The sequence below is a fragment of the Triticum urartu genome, chromosome 7, assembly GCF_003073215.2.
Source record: "Triticum urartu cultivar G1812 chromosome 7, Tu2.1, whole genome shotgun sequence".
In the NCBI taxonomy this organism is placed as follows: Eukaryota; Viridiplantae; Streptophyta; class Magnoliopsida; order Poales; family Poaceae; genus Triticum; species Triticum urartu.
This window is the reverse complement of record NC_053028.1, coordinates 469,871,896-469,888,757: the sequence shown is the minus strand read 5'-3', so window position 1 is coordinate 469,888,757 and position 16,862 is coordinate 469,871,896.

The following is a 16,862-nucleotide window of genomic DNA, read 5'->3' as shown; positions in this document are numbered from 1 at the left end:
CGGCGCCGCCGCGCCACCGCGGCCGTCTTCAACGCCGGCGGCCGCCGCCGCCTTGCTCCGCCACACTCCTCACCGGACGCCGCCCTCCGGCCGCCCCTCGTCGCCCGCGACCACCTCCACCGCGCCTGGGGCCGGCGAGCCTCTCCTCCGCCTCCCCGTCGACCTCCGGCGAGCTTCATCTCCGTCGGTGAACAGTAACTCCGGCGGGCTGCTTCGAAATCCGTGCCAGATCCAAATCTGGAAATTGGGACGGTTGACTTTTTGCCCGAAACCCTAGTTCATATGCCCATGTTCATCGTGCCGTAACTTTGCATCCGTAGCTTCGCGCATATAGCATATCAAAATGTTCGCCTCAGAGAGTACATCATTTTATTCCATTGCATCATTTTCATTTGAGTTCATCTTGATGCCCGAAATGCTGTTAGAAGAGGGCTACTTGAGATAATTGTCAGATCTGCTGCTCCATTTAGATATTTGTCATTTTTGCCATGATTATTGTGTGCATGATATGCCCATGAGCTCTACATATGTTTTGTTAAGGGTTTTGCCATCTTTCCAGAGGTGCAACCCATGTATTTTTGTGCTGTGTGTGGTGACTAGCACAAGCTTGCAAAGTGAGGCACTTGGTAATGCTGATTTCAGGGACTTAGCATTTCCACTAAGTCCTTGATCTGTTTATCTCATGTGGCCATATGTTCATGTTGTTTCCTAGTGATCCGTGCCTCTTTTGAGGATGATCAGTAAGGATGTTTTGTTAATCTTGTAGTGCTCTATCCATCCATGTCTTTGTTTGCATTATGGAGCACCCTAGCTTGAGTCATTCGAGCTCTACTTTTGCTACTTCGTGAATCTGGGCAGATTGTCTACTTGTTAGAGATTTTGCCGATGATGTTGTAGTTGATCCGTGCATGCTATGCTATTTTTCTTGCCATGTCTAGCTTGCATTTTGTGTATTCTTGATGGATGTATGCTTAGCTTTTCATGACTTGCTCTGTAGTGAGTGCATCGAGCTCGTAAACATGCCTACTTGATATCTGTTTTCAGCATGCTCCAGTTTTCACCAAGTCTGAGAACTGATTATGTTTTTGCCATGTTCACATGCTTGCAATTGTATTTTCTGATCCCTTTTGGCTCAAGGTCACTAAGGGACTTTTGTTAAGCTCTTTGAGTATCTCCATGACATGCTTTACTTTGCCATGTTCATGTCCTGTAGCATGTAGTTTTGTTGCTCCGAAGAGTGCTATCTGATCTGAAATTCCAGACAAGTGTTAATTTCACTAAGTCTGAGATCTGTTACCATATGCATTTTTTCCATGCTTGTTTGAACCTGTTAATGGATGAATTGGCCGTAGCTCAGTGCTAGACTTTTGTTAACCTTCTTGAATGCATCCCTGCCATGTATTTTGTTGCCATGTTTGGGTGCTGTAGCATGTTCATCTCGTTGCATTTAGATGGCTACTTGCTGTAAATCGCAGAACGTGGCCATATTTGAATCGCTTGCCATTTCCAAACCGTAACTCCGATTCCGGTGTTCTTTATATCGTTTTCAAGAGATTTCATCTCGTCTTTCCAGTGACACACTTGGATTTCAAAGTTGAGGCTAGGTGCTTGCATCCCTTGTCAAATCTTGCATATGCATCCCGCATCGCATGCCGCATAGCATACCATCATTGCATCATAGTGTTTGAGCTTTGCACGTGGTTGATTGTGTTCCGTTTGCTTGTTTGTCTTGTTTGGGTAGAGCCGGGAGACGAGTTCGCTAACGAGAATCCCGTTGAGTTTGCGTTCGAGGATCCAGTCAACTCTGACAACTTTGCAGGCAAGATGATCATACCCTCGAAATCACTACTATCTTTGCTATGCTAGATGCTCGCTCTTTTGCTATGCCAATGCTACGATGCCTACCACTTGCTTTCAAGCCTCCCAAATTGCCATGTCAAACCTCTAACCCACCATGTCCTAGCAAACCGTTGATTGGCTATGTTACCGCTTTGCTCAGCCCCTCTTATAGCGTTGCTAGTTGCAGGTGAAGATTGGAGACCGTTCCTTGTTGGAACATTATTTACTTGTTGGGATATCATTATATTTCCATGTTATCTTAATGCATCTATATACTTGGTAAAGGGTGGAAGGCTCGGCCTCTCGCCTAGTGTTTTGTTCCACTCTTGCCGCCCTAGTTTCCGTCATATCGGTGTTATGTTCCCGGATTTTGCGTTCCTTACGCGGTTGGGTTATAATGGGAACCCCTTGATAGTTCGCCTAGATTAAAGCTTTTCCAGCAATGCCCAACCTTGGTTTTACCATTTGCCACCTAGCCTATTTTTCCCTTGGGTTTCCGGAGCCCGAGGGTCATCTTATTTTAGCCTCCCCTGGGCCAGTGCTCCTCTAAGTGTTGGTCCAAACTAGAGTCCTGTGCAGCGCCCCCTCGGGGAAACTCGAGGTTTGGTGAGGTTTGGTTTTAGTTGTATGGAGCGCTCATCTGAGTGTGCCCTGAGAACGAGATATGTGCAGCTCCTATCGGGATTTGTCGGCACATTCGGGCGGTGTTGCTGGTCTTGTTTTAACCTGTCGAAGTGTCTTGAAGAACCGAGATACCGAGTCTGATCGGAACATCCCGGGAGGAGGTCTATTCCTTCGTTGACTGTGAGAGCTTGTCATGGGCTAAGTTGGGACTCCCCTGCAGGGATTTAAACTTTCGAAAGCCGTGCCCGCGTTTATGGGCAGATGGGAATTTGTTAATGACCGGTTGTAGATAACTTGAATCTTAACTTAATTAAAATGAATCAACTGAGTGTGTTACCGTGATGGCCTCTTCTCGGCGGAGTCCGGGAAGTGGACACGGTGTTGGAGTAATGCTTGCGCAGGTTGCCCTCTAGTTTCTCGCTCGCGCTTTGCCTCCTCTTCTCGCTCTCTTTTGCGAACAGGATAGCCACCATATTTGCTAGTCGCTTGCTGCAGCTCCACATATTTACCCTGCCTTACCTTTGAGCTTAAATCGTCTTGATCTCGAGGGTGCGAGATTGCTGAGTCCCTGTGGCTCACAGATTACTATTACACCAGATGCAGGGCCTGATGATTCCGCTCCAGGTGACGCGCTTGAGCTCAAGTGGGAGTTCGACGAGGACTCTCAACGATACTATGTTTCCTTTCCTGATGATCAGTAGTGGTGCAGTTGGGGTGATCGGGACCGTGTCGCATGTTGGTTATCTTTTATTTTGGCGCCGTAGTCGGGCCATGAGTGTTTGGAATGATGTAATATTATTTATGTACTTGATTGACGTGGCGAGTGTAAGCCAACTATGTTATCTCCCCTTTATTATCTATATATTACATGGGATGTTGTGAAGATTGCCTAACTTGCGACATATGCCTTCAATGCGATTATGTCTCTAAGTCGTGCCTCGACACGTGGGAGCTATAGCCGCATCGAGGGTGTTACAAGTTGGTATCAGAGCCTTCCCCGACCTTAGGAGCCCCATTGCTTGATCGTTTTTAGCAGCCGAGTTGTGTCTAGAAAAATGTTTTGAGTCATTTAGGAATTATATATCGGAGAGTTTAGGAATTCTTTTTACTTCCCAGTCTCCTCATCGCTCTGGTAAGGCATCCTGACGTAGAGTTTTGACTCTTCTCTTCTCAAATTTCACTAAATTTTTTAGGATCACGCGGGTATCTTGGAATCGTTCCGATGGTTTTATGACGAGAACATTGTCTTGGTGCCTCCTGTCAGGGGTTTTGTGGAAGTGTCCCGGGGAGTTGAGCTCTGAGGTGTTGTCGTCATAATTTTATCGTTGCAGTTCTGGAATACCTGAGTTTAGTACGCCGACATCGAAAATCTCTTTTATGCAGTTCGTTGGTGAGATAACCTCGACGCCACCCAGTACTGGGGCGGGAGTTCGGGAGTATCGCCATAACTTGTATAACGGATGCTTTTCGAAGGTTGAGGTAGATGGTTTCCGAAGTTTTTCTCGGTTATGTGTTGAAGGATGGATACAGCTGGATGTAGGATTTGCTAGATTTGGGTGAGATATTATGCTTCCCCTATATCCCCAACACCTGATTGCATAACCGGAAAGGTTCGGGAGTTTCATAGGTGGGAATTCTAGTAGCTCTAGTTCTTCTTCCACGGATAGTTGGTTTGAGATTGGGATTTCTTACCGATTATTCGTTCTTGATCCGTACCTTGTTGATTTATTTCTCTACCTAAATTCTACGTGGCTTCTCAATTTATGGATATGTGACCATTTCAAGAGGAATGCATTCGTTCATTTTGTTCGGATGTGAAGACTATATGTTGCAATTTTCATTCCGTTGGATTCAGCTTCTTTTATCTGTCTATGTGCTAATGGTGGTCAACCTCTTCAGGATGGCTCCCGCTAAGAGCACCAATCAGAATCAGAATCAAGATCCGCCACCACCTCCACCTCCTCCGGAGGCATGGCAAGCTGTGATGGCCGCAACCAATGCAAACACACAGTTGATCATGCAAATTCTCCAAGAGCGCAATCAAGGCAACCAAGGGAACCAAGGCAACAATCAGAATCACTTTGCTACACTCAACCAGTTCCTAACCAGTTCCATGTGAATGGGCCAAAGACTTTCAGCAATTGTGTTGAGGCAACCGATGCTGACGATTGGCTTGTGGATCTGTGCGAGCATTTCGAGTGCAGTAACGTCAGGCCTGAGAACTTCGTCAAGTTCGCTTCCTTCCAACTCAAAGATCAAGCTATAGAATGGTTCCAGCAGTACAAGGATTCCAGAGGTGGACGTGTAATTACCTGGGATGAATTCCGTCAAGATTTCAGAGCTCACCATATCCCTCAGAGCGTGGTTGAAAGCAAGCGTGAGGAATTCCGCAACCTGAAGCAAGGCTCTTTGTCTGTCTATGACTACAGCAAGTTGTTTTAGAAGCTCGCACGCTTTGCCAAGCAGGACGTCCCTGATGAGAAGAGCATGATATACCAGTTCAGGGGTGGTCTCAGAGAAGAAATCTAGCTAGCACTTGTTCTCTTTGAGCCCTTGAGGTACGATGAGTTCTACAACATGGCATTGAAGCAAGAGGCCGCTCAACTGAGGTGGATGCTTCCAAGAAGCGAGGCAGAGATGCTACTCCTTCTTCCTCTACTCAAGTGGACAAGCAGCAGAAGTATTGGTTTCCTCCTCCTCCGTTTCGTCAGCCGTATCAGCAGAAGAGCAAAGGTGGCAGTGGATCTTCCCACCCACCCAACCCTGGCTTCCAGAACAAGACTTCATCTCAACCTCCAAGATCGAGTGCTTCGTATCACCGTCCGCTTTCAGAGGTCACGTGCAACAAGTGCCAACAGAAGGGTCACTATACCAACAAGTGTCTCAACCAGAGGCGTCTTCCTCCTCCTCCTCCTCCTGTCAGATCGGCAAGTACAGCTGTGGTCAAGCATAACCCCAAGCACGCCAAGGTCAACTTGATGAATGCAGCTCAGACAGAGGATTCGTCAGATGTCATCATGGGTAACCTTCATGTTAACGATATCCCTGCAAAAGTTCTTTTTGACACTGGTGCATCGCATTGTTTCATTTCCAAACCTTTTGCATCGAAGTATGAGTGCGACTATCAGTATCTGCAAAATTCCTTGCAAATCGTGTCACCGGGCAAGCAAATGACAGCTAATTTCTACGTCTCGGATATTACTATCACGTTGGGCGACTACAAATTTCTACCTTCTCCTATTGTTCTGGGTGATTCGGATATTGATCTTATTCTCGGAATGGATTGGCTTTCTAAGCACAAGGCACATCTTGATTGTGCAGCCAGGCAGATTCAATTGACTCAGTCGTCTGAGGATGTAATTGTCTTTGCTGCTCGGGATCATACCATCCGTCTGTTTTCTCTCAATGAGAAGGGTGAACTGGATGCTATCTCGCAAATTCCAGTCGTTTGCGAATATCAAGACGTCTTTCCAGAAGAGCTTCCAGGAATGCCTCCGCACCGGCCAGTTGAATTCATTATTGATCTTGAGCCCGGTACGGAACCTGTGTGCATGCGTCCTTACAAGCTTGGACCTGAAGAGTTGAAGGAGCTGAAGAAGCAACTCGATATTCAAGAGAGAATGGGTCTCATCCAGCCTAGTTCTTCTCCATGGGGTTGTGGTGTTCTTTTTGTGAAGAAGAAGGATGGAACGGACCGACTTTGTGTTGATTACCGTCCATTAAACAAGAAGACCATCAAGAACAAATACCCACTTCCCAACATCAACGAGGTGTTCGAAAAACTCAAAGGTGCCCAAGTATTCTCCAAGCTTGATCTCCGTATGGGTTATCATCAGATTCGAATCCGTGAGCAAGATATTCCCAAGACGGCCTTCAGGACAAGCTATGGTTCATATGAATACACTGTCATGTCTTTTGGCCTCGTCAACGCTCCTCTGACGTTCTCTCGCATGATGAACTTCATATTCAACGCCTACACAAATGACTTTGTTTTGGTCTATCTCGACGACATTCTGGTTTTCTCGAAGAACAAGGAAGATCATGCCAAGCACTTGCGTTTGGTACTCGATAAGCTGAGGGAACACCAGTTCTATGCCAAGTTCTCCAAGTGCGAATTTTGGCTCGATGAGGTTCTTTATCTTGGTCATATCATCTCTGCCAAGGGCATTGCGGTGAATCCTGAGAAGGTGTTTGCAATTGTGAATTGGGAACCTCCTCAGAACGTGAAGCAACTCCGTAGCTTCCTCGGTCTCGCAAGCTATTGTCGAAGATTCATTGAAAACTTTTCTAAGATCGCGAAGCCTCTCTCAAATGTTCTCCAGAATCATGTCAAGTACGTTTGGTCTCCGGAGTGTGACATTGCTTTCAACACTTTGAAAGAGAAATTGATCACTACTCCAGTTCTCACTGCGCCTGATGAATCCAAGCCGTACGAGGTCTTTTGTGATGCCTCTCTCCAAGGTCTTGGCGCAGTGTTGATGCAAGAGAAGAAAGTTGTTGCTTATACCTCTCGCCAGTTGAAGCCTAATGAGAAGAACTACCCCACTCATGATCTCGAGTTGGCGGCAGTTGTGCATGCTCTTTTGACTTGGAGACATCTCTTATTGGGAAGAAAAGTGGACATTTTCACTGATCACAAGAGTCTCAAGTACATCTTCACTCGGCCTAATCTCAACCTCAGGAAAACTCGATGGGTCGAAATGATTCAAGAGTATAATCCGAGTATCGAGTATACTCCAGGCAAGGCCAATGTGATTGCTGACGCATTGAGCAGGAAGGCTTATTGCAACAGTCTGATTCTCAAGCCTTATCAACCCGAGCTTTGTGAAGCTTTCCGCAAACTTAATCTACAAGTTGTTCCTCAAGGTTTCCTCGCTAACCTTCAAGTCTCTCCTACCTTGGAAGACCAGATTCGCCAAGCTCAGCTTCTTCATGCTATGGTGAAAAAGGTGAAGATTGGGATTGCCAAGAGTCAACCCAAGTACAAGTGCTACCGCCTTGACAACAAGGACACTCTCTTCTTCGAGGATCGTATTGTTGTGCCCAAAGGTGACCTCCTTGAAGTGATCATGAACGAGGCTCACAATTCTCTCCTCTCCATCCACCCTGGGAGCATGAAGATGTATCAGGACCTTAAGCAGGCTTATTGGTGGACTCGAATGAAGCGCGAGATTGCTCAGTTCGTGAATGAGTGTGATGTCTGCAGAAGAGTGAAGGCAGAACACCAAAGGCCAGCTAGTCTCCTCCAACCTCTTGCCATTCCAGAATGGAAGTTTGACCACATTGAGATGGACTTCGTGACTGGGTTTCCAAAGTCCAAGCGTGGCAATGATGCTATATTCGTTGTCATCGACAAACTCACCAAAGTGGCTCACTTTGTGCCTATCAAAGAGTCAATCACTGCAGCTCAATTGGCGGAGCCCTATACCTCTCGAATTGTCTCTCTGCACGGTATTCCACAAGTGATCTCTCCAGACCGTGGCAGCATCTTTACCTCCAAGTTTTGGGATTCTTTTCAGAAGGCCATGGGCACCAACATCCGCTTCAGCACAGCTTTCCATCCTCAAACTAGCGGTCAAGTCGAGCGTGTCAACCAGATTCTTGAAGATATGCTCAGGGCTTGTGTGATCTCCTTCGGCATGAAGTGGGAGGATTGTCTTCCATATGCTGAATTCTCCTACAACAACAGTTTTCAAGCAAGTTCGGGCAAGGCCCCATTTGAAATTCTGTATGGCAGGAAGTGCCGTACCCCTCTCAACTGGTCTGAAACCGGTGAACGTCAGCTTTTGGGAAATGACTTAATCACAGAGGCAGACGAAATGTGCAAAGTCATTCGAGATAACCTCAAAGCAGCCCAATCCTGCCAGAAGAGCTACTATGACAGTAAGCACCGTGATTTGGCTTTCGAGATCGGAGATCATGTTTACCTCCGGGTCTCTCCTATGAAAGGTACTCGTCGCTTCGGTATCAAAGGGAAGCTTGCCCCCAGATACGTGGGACCTTTCAAGATTGTCAGCAAGAGAGGCGACCTCGCCTATCAACTCGAGCTTCCTTCAAACTTTGCAAATGTTCATGATGTGCTCCATGTCTCTCAGCTCCGAAAGTGCTTCAAGACTCCTGACCGCACCGTCAACTTCGAGGACATTGAGCTCCAAGAAGATCTCTCCTATCGTGAGCACCCAGTTGCTATTCTTGAAGAGACTGAACGCAAGACTCGCAACAAGTCAATCAAATTCCTCAAAGTCAAGTGGTCACACCATTCCGACCGTGAAGCTACCTGGGAACGCTAGGATCACCTCCGTTCTGAATACGCGGCATTCTTTCAGTCCTAGATCTCGGGACGATATCCTTTCATAGTGGTGGAGTGTTGTAACACCCCGGATATGACTTTCCCAATATGTATTCCAACTCTTATCGTTTCCGGCCTTAAGTTATTTTATTTTCTCGGGTTCGGGTTTTTGTCTCCGTGTGTTGTTGTCGTTGTCATGCATCTCATATCATTTCATCATGTGCATTGCATTTGCATACGTGTTCATCTCTTGCATTCGAGCATTTTCCCCGTTGTCCGTTTTGCATTCCGGCGCTTCGTTCTCCTCCGGTAGTCATTTCTACCTTTCTTTCGTGCATGGGGATTAAACATTTCCGGATTGGACCGAGACTTGCCAAGCGGCCTTGGTTTACTACCGGTAGACCGCCTGTCAAGTTTTGTATCATTTGGACTTCGTTTGATACTCCAACGGTTAACCGAGGGACCGAAAAGGCCTCGTGTGTGTTGCAGCCCAACACCCCTCCATTTTGGCCCAAAACCCTCTCCATCATCTAGAGCGTTCGATCACGATCGCGTGGCTGAAAACCGCACCTCATTTGGACTCTCCTAGCTCCCTCCACCTCTATTTAAAGGCCCCTCCTCGAAAATCTCGGATCCCCTCCTCGAAACCCTAAAAAATATCTCCTCTGCCGCCGTCGGACACGTCCGGACGGAGCGAACGTGTCCGCCCACCGCCGCCGACCAATCCGCGCACGCCACGTGTCCTGGGCGGCGCCCACTTCGCCGCCGACCGCGAGGGCCCGCCAGGCCCGAGGCCGGCCCCCGCGGCCCATCCGCCGCGCGCTGCCAGGTCTCCTCGCCCGCGCCTTCTTCCCGCGGCCGTGCCCGCTCTCGCCGGCCGGCGCCGCCGCGCCACCGCGGCCGTCTTCAACGCCGGCGGCCACCGCCGCCCCGCTCCGCCACGCTCCTCACCGGACGCCGCCCTCCGGCTGCCCCTCGTCGCCCGCGGCAACCTCCACCGCCCCTGGGGCCGGCAAGCCTCTCCTCCGCCTCCCCGTCGACCTCCGGCGAGCTTCATCTCCGTCGGTGAACAGTAACTCCGGCGGGCTGCTTCGAAATCCGTGCCAGATCCAAATCTGGAAATTGGGACGGTTGACTTTTTGCCCGAAACCCTAGTTCATATGCCCATGTTCATCGTGCCGTAACTTTGCATCCGTAGTTCCGTTTCGCGCATATAGCATATCAAAATGTTCGCCTCAGAGAGTACATCATTTCATTCCATTGCATCATTTTCATTTGAGTTCATCTTGATGCCCGAAATGCTGTTAGAAGAGGGCTACTTGAGATAATTGTCAGATCTGCTGCTCCATTTAGATATTTGTCATTTTTGCCATGATTATTGTGTGCATGATATGCCCATGAGCTCTACATATGTTTTGTTAAGGGTTTTGCCATCTTTCCAGAGGTGCAACCCATGTATTTTTGTGCTGTGTGTGGTGACTAGCACAAGCTTGCAAAGTGAGGCACTTGGTAATGCTGATTTCAGGGACTTAGCATTTCCACTAAGTCCTTGATCTGTTTATCTCATGTGGCCATATGTTCATGTTGTTTCCTAGTGATCCGTGCCTCTTTTGAGGATGATCAGTAAGGATGTTTTGTTAATCTTGTAGTGCTCTATCCATCCATGTCTTAGTTTGCATTATGGAGCACCCTAGCTTGAGTCATTCGAGCTCTACTTTTGCTACTTCGTGAATCTGGGCAGATTGTCTACTTGTTAGCGATTTTGCCGATGATGTTGTAGTTGATCCGTGCATGCTATGCTATTTTTCTTGCCATGTCTAGCTTGCATTTTGTGTATTCTTGATGGATGTATGCTTAGCTTTTCATGACTTGCTCTGTAGTGAGTGCATCGAGCTCGTAAACATGCCTACTTGATATCTGTTTTCAGCATGCTCCAGTTTTCACCAAGTCTGAGAACTGATTATGTTTTTGCCATGTTCACATGCTTGCAATTGTATTTTCTGATCCCTTTTGGCTCAAGGTCACTAAGGGACTTTTGTTAAGCTCTTTGAGTAGCGCCATTCCATGCTTTACTTTGCCATGTTCATGTCCTGTAGCATGTAGTTTTGTTGCTCCGAAGAGTGCTATCTGATCTGAAATTCCAGACAAGTGTTAATTTCACTAAGTCTGAGATCTGTTACCATATGCATTTTTGCCATGCTTGTTTGAACCTGTTAATGGATGAATTGGCCGTAGCTCAGTGCTAGACTTTTGTTAAGCTTCTTGAATGCATCCCTGCCATGTATTTTGTTGCCATGTTTGGGTGCTGTAGCATGTTCATCTCGTTGCATTTAGATGGCTACTTGCTGTAAATCACAGAACGTGGCCATATTTGAATCGGTTGCCATTTCCAAACCGCAACTCCGATTCCGGCGTTCTTTATATTGTTTTCAAGCGATTTCATCTCTTCTTTCCAGTGGCACGCTTGGATTTCCAAGTTGAGGCCAGTTGCTTGCATCCCTTGTCAAATCTTGCATAGGCATCCCGCATCGCATGCCGCATAGCATACCATCATTGCATCATATTGTTTGAGCCTTGCACGTGGTTGATTGTGTTCCGTTTGCTTGTTTGTCTTGTTTGGGTAGATCCGGGAGACGAGTTCGCTAACGAGGAGCCTGTTGAGTTTGCTTTCGAGGATCAACTCTGACAACTTTGCAGGCAAGATGATCATACCCTCGAAATCACTACTATCTTTGCTATGCTAGATGCTCGCTCTTTTGCTATGCCAATGCTACGATGCCTACCACTTGCTTTCAAGCATCCCAAATTGCCATGTCAAACCTCTAACCCACCATGTCCTAGCAAACCGTTGATTGGCTATGTTACCGCCTTGCTCAGCCCCTCTTATAGCGTTGCTAGTTGCAGGTGAAGATTGGAGACCGTTTCTTGTTGGAACATTATTTACTTGTTGGGATATCATTATATTGCCATGTTATCTTAATGCATCTATATACTTGGTAAATGGTGGAAGGCTCGGCCTCTCGCCTAGTGTTTTGTTCCACTCTTGCCGCCCTAGTTTCCGTCATATCGATGTTATGTTCCCGGATTTTGCGTTCCTTACGCGGTTGGGTTATAATGGGAACCCCTTGATAGTTCGCCTTGATTAATGCTTTTCCAGCAATGCCCAACCTTGGTTTTACCATTTGCCACCTAGCCTCTTTTTCCCTTGGGTTTCCGGAGCCTGAGGGTCATCTTATTTTAGCCCCCCCTGGGCCAGTGCTCCTCTGAGTGTTGGTCCAAACTAGAGTCCTGTGTAGCGCCCCCTCGGGGAAACTCGAGGTTTGGTTTTAGTTGTATGGAGAGCTCATCTGAGTGTGCCCTGAGAACGAGATATGTGCAGCTCCTATCGGGATTTGTCGGCACATTCGGGTAGTGTTGCTGGTCTTGTTTTAACCTGTCGAAGTGTCTTGAAGAACCGAGATACCGAGTCTGATCGGAACGTCTCGGGAGGAGGTCTATTCCTTCGTTGACCGTGGGAGCTTGTCATGGGATAAGTTGGGACTCCCCTGCAGGGATTTGAACTTTCGAAAGCCGTGCCCGCGGTTATGGGCAGATGGGAATTTGTTAATGTCCGGCTGTAGATAACTTGAACCTTAACTTAATTAAAATGAATCAGCAGTGTGAGTTACCGTGATGGTCTCTTCTCGGCGGAGTCCGGGAAGTGAACACGGTATTGGAGTAATGCTTGCCGCAGGTTTGCCCTCTAGTTATTCGTTCGCACTTTGCCTTCTCTTCTCGCTCTCTTTTGCGAACAGTTCAGCCACCATATATGCTAGTCGCTTGCTGCAGCTCCACATATATTTACCTTGCCATACCTATTAAGCTTAAATAGTCTTGATCGCGAGGGTGCGAGATTGCTGAGTCCCTGTGGCTCACAGATTACTATTACACCAGATGCAGGGCCTGATGATTCCGCTCCAGGTGACGCGCTTGAGCTCAAGTGGGAGTTCGACGAGGACTCTCAATGATACTATGTGTCTTTCCCTGATGATCAGTAGTGGTGCCTAGTTGGGGTGATCGGGACCGTGTCGCATGTTGGGTTATCTTTTATTTTGGCGCCGTAGTCGGGCCATGAGTGTTTGAATGAAGTAATGTTATTTATGTACTTGATTGATGTGGCGAGTGTAAGCCAACTATGTTATCTCCCCTTTTATTATCTATATATTACATGGGATGTTGTGAAGATTGCCTAACTTGCGACATATGCCTTCAATGCGATTATGTCCCTAAGTCGTGCCTCGACACGTGGGAGCTATAGTCGCATCGAGGGTGTTACAAAGGGGTAGATTGTTGCTGGTCTCTCGAGATGCTGCCTCCGACTTGGTACCGCCTGGGGCCGGCTCCGGTCCTTCTGCTGTGCCGTCTTCTGCCCCCGGAGCCCGTGTGCCAACTCCTCAGGCCCCGACGCTTTCGGGTTTCAGGCTCACCAAGTGGAAGGTGGACTATGTCGCAGTGGATCAGTAAGTGCTTCAGGCTTCTTCTTGTTCCTGCTTGTACTTGTTATTTTCTGACATTCGCCCTTGGTTGATCAGGCCGGTGTCTTTAGCAAAGAAGAGGAAGGAGGATGCCGCGGCCGTGCCCCCTCTATGGAGAAGAGAGGCGACATCACCCGCACCTCCCCAGCCCGGTCGCCCTCACGAGGCCAAGAGGAGCATCAGCAGGATGAATCAGCCCCCGTGGCCCCGCTGGCTCCGGATGTGCCAGCACCCGGCTCTGCTGATGAGGTCCCAAGGGCTCCGGAGCCCTCGGTCTTCTAGGCTCTGGTAACGACGTCACCTCCTTCTCCTGCTATGCCTCTGGCCCCAAATTCTTCTGCTCCCTCCGTAGTCTTGAAGCGCATCTTCTTGGGGATGGCCAAGCTATGGGAAGACCTCCTAGGCGTGGACCCGCACCTAGTGGCCGGGCGCCTGGAGCTGGCCTGAGGCTGGGTTCACTCTGACTCGGCAGTTCGAGCGTCGCTGAGCCAGGCCGCAGCGGCCTCCGAGAAGGAGAAGCAGGTCGCCGCCAGAGCTGCGACCAATCACGAGGCGGCGCTGAAGGACACCGAGGCCGCCCATGACCGCTATCGAAAGCTGGAGGGTGAGCTGAAGAGCCTGCGCGATGAGCACGCAAAAGAAGCACGTGACGGCAAAGCGAAGGAGGAGGAGATGAAGGCTCGGGAGGACGCCATCAAGGGCTGTGATGCCAAGTTGGGGGAGCTGTCGAAGGCGCATGCCGTAGAGCACAGCTGACTGGAGGAGCTAGAGTAGAAAGCGAAGGCGAGGGAGGCCGAGCTCGACGCCAAGGCGAAGGTCCTGGCCGAAGACCGCGTGGCCTTCTTGCTTCTTGAGAAGAGGTCCAGCGTGGTGCTGAAGTCACTGTACGAGAAGGGCCTGGAGTAGCCGCTGACCACCGACGAGGATGGCCCTGCTCAGCTGCTTCCCCACTTGGTGAAGGCGCTTGAGGAAGTCGTGGAGGGCATCGGCCCCATGGCTGAAGCAGAGGCTCGTGTCCTTTCTTCAGCTGCGCTGACGCGTGTCTTCAGCCATCTGTACCTTCGCGACCCCAATGCTCATCTCGACGAGCTGGTGGAGCCTGTAGCTGATGAACGTTGTGCGGCCGCCGATGCAGCCGTGAAAGGTCAGGTGGAGGCCCTGCTAAAGAAGTTCCGTGGCTTCGTCCTCGCGCCCTCGACCGGCGATGCCACCGATCCTGCAGCTGGCGGTGCAGGTGAAGACGATGCTACCAAGGGAGGAGCACCTTCTGCAGGCGATGGCGGTGTCCAGGGGTGACCTGCGGCTGCTTTCTTGTTTCATTCCTGCAATACGCATCAGGCCTCGTGGAGGCGTTAAAACTTTCATTTGATATTGTGAAGACAATATGTCTTGTAATATTTGCTTCAAGATTTTGCAATTGTCTTCCTATTTGCTTTTGTGTTCTGCGTCGGCAGAGCCCGGCCCCGCGGATACCTCAACCGCCGTTGGGTCGACCGAAGACCAGGACGGACCAAGGAGTGAGGGGCTACGTGACCAGTTAGGCTCCCGAGTCGCGATGCTCAGGAGTCCGCCTTAACGCGCAAACAGCTTACAGGGAGAGTATGCGAGGATAGGTTAATGTTCTATGTCGGCAGAGCCCGGCCCCGCGCATACCTCAACCACCGTTGGGCCGACCGGAGACCAGGACGGACCAAGGAGTGAGGGGCTACGTGACCAGTTAGGCTCCCGAGTCACGATGCTCAGGAGTCCCCCTTGACGTGCAAACAATCTCTATACCTTTTCCCTCGCCGAGGCTCGGCTCAGGAGGGGCGTGCGATGACCAGGTCCGGGAGACCTGGTTGGGTGGCATGCGCTTGGGCGTGACCCAAGCACAACCTCCAGGTCCGGGAGACCTGGTTGGGTGGCGTACGCTTGGGCGTGACCCGAGCGCAACCCCCGTGCCCAGCCCCCTCGCGTGGCTCTCCCGAGGGGAGGCGTTGCGGTGAGGTCGGACGCTGAGCTCTGGGGCTCCCTGAGGTTGGTACGACCGTGAAGCCTCCCTCAGTTGTTTATCACCAGCGCGGAGCATAGTGCTTCCGCTTGCGCACGGGCATAGCCGCTCCTCGGCAGTGTCGATGACCAGCGCGTAGCATGGTGCTTCCACTTGTGCGTGGGAGGGGGCCTCCCTCCGCGGAGAGCCCCCGGGGCGTGTACAACCCCACCCTGACACGTGGCTTGCACGGCAGGGCTAGACGAGGTGTATCTGGGCACTCGTGAGCTAGGGCGGGACTCACGAGGCCCTACCTCAAGGTAGGTTGCACCTGGTCTTGGTTCCTGCTCGCTGTGCTGGTCCTACGAGGTGGTCAGACAACCTGCGCCGAGCGAATCTCTTGAGGTTATTACGTGAGAAAGCGGAGCACCAACGGCCTCAGGAGGTGACGTAAATGGGGCCGACCCGCCAGACAGAGCTCGGTCGTTGGATTTATTGACGTTGCAGGGACGGGCCCGAGCACATACGCCCTGCTCAACTTACTCATGCGAAGGGTCCTGAAGAAAGACGGTCGGCGCGCGGTCCCCATGATGGGTGGTGATCGAGCAAGTAGTAATCATAGGTAGATTAAACATGAGAGTAGCAGGCTTAATTAAGTGCATGGGAGATACGTGCCACTGGGTCAGGCCTGAGCGGCTTGGGGATGATGCAGCCCGAGGGGCGCTCCCAACAAGGTAAGCTAAAGACATAAAAAGGGGTACATGCCACAGGGATGGACCCACGCGGCCTGGGAAAGATGCAGCCTGAGGGGCGCTCCCAGCTAAATGACCTTGGAAAATGTCACCTGGCTCTGTTGACGAAGGAGAGTTGGGGCAGCTGAAGGTGCGCGGTGAAAGGGTTGCTCCTCACGAGCCACCGAGGCCCTGAGCCTCAGGAGGCTCTGGGGGCTCAAGTGGTTCCTTGAGGACCGTCTCCATCTCCATCAGGACGACGTGGTGCCTGGCCTCCTAAGCCGCTAGGATGCGCCGCAAGTTGCGCTGGTAGGCAGACGACATGCTCGGCAAGCCGAAGGGCATGCGAACGTAGCTGTGCGGTGGGCCCTCGCAGCATCCCACACGCGAAGGCCAGAAAAGCTCCTGAGAAGCGGCCCTGTTGAGCCCTGGAACATTGATGCAGACATGCAGCCCAACGTCCTCACCTGGATGAGAAGCTGCGTCTCATGAGCGACGGTCTCCGCGCATGGCCCTTGCATCTTGCAATTCCTGGGTGGTCTTGGTGATGAACTCCTGAACGGTGGGCGATCCTTGCCCTCCTGAGGGAAACGTGCCATGAAGCATGCTTCCAAGTGGTGCCCAAGTGCCTCCCTCGTGATGTGGGCAAGGTCTGAGGCCTTCCAGAAGAAATCCCTCGAGCCCTGCCGGAGAAGGGCGCCGGGCGCGCCTTCCTATGCGATGGAGGGAGGCACCCCGGGAGCGGGCGCCGATCCTGACGAGACTCCGGTTGTGACCCCTCCCTCCTGAGGTCCAGCACGGCGTAACTGCTTCTTCTTGGGGATGACCTCAGGAGGGCCCTCGCCCTTGCTGTTGGGGTCGTCAATTCCTGCAGCTTGGAACGCACGCTCGAGGGA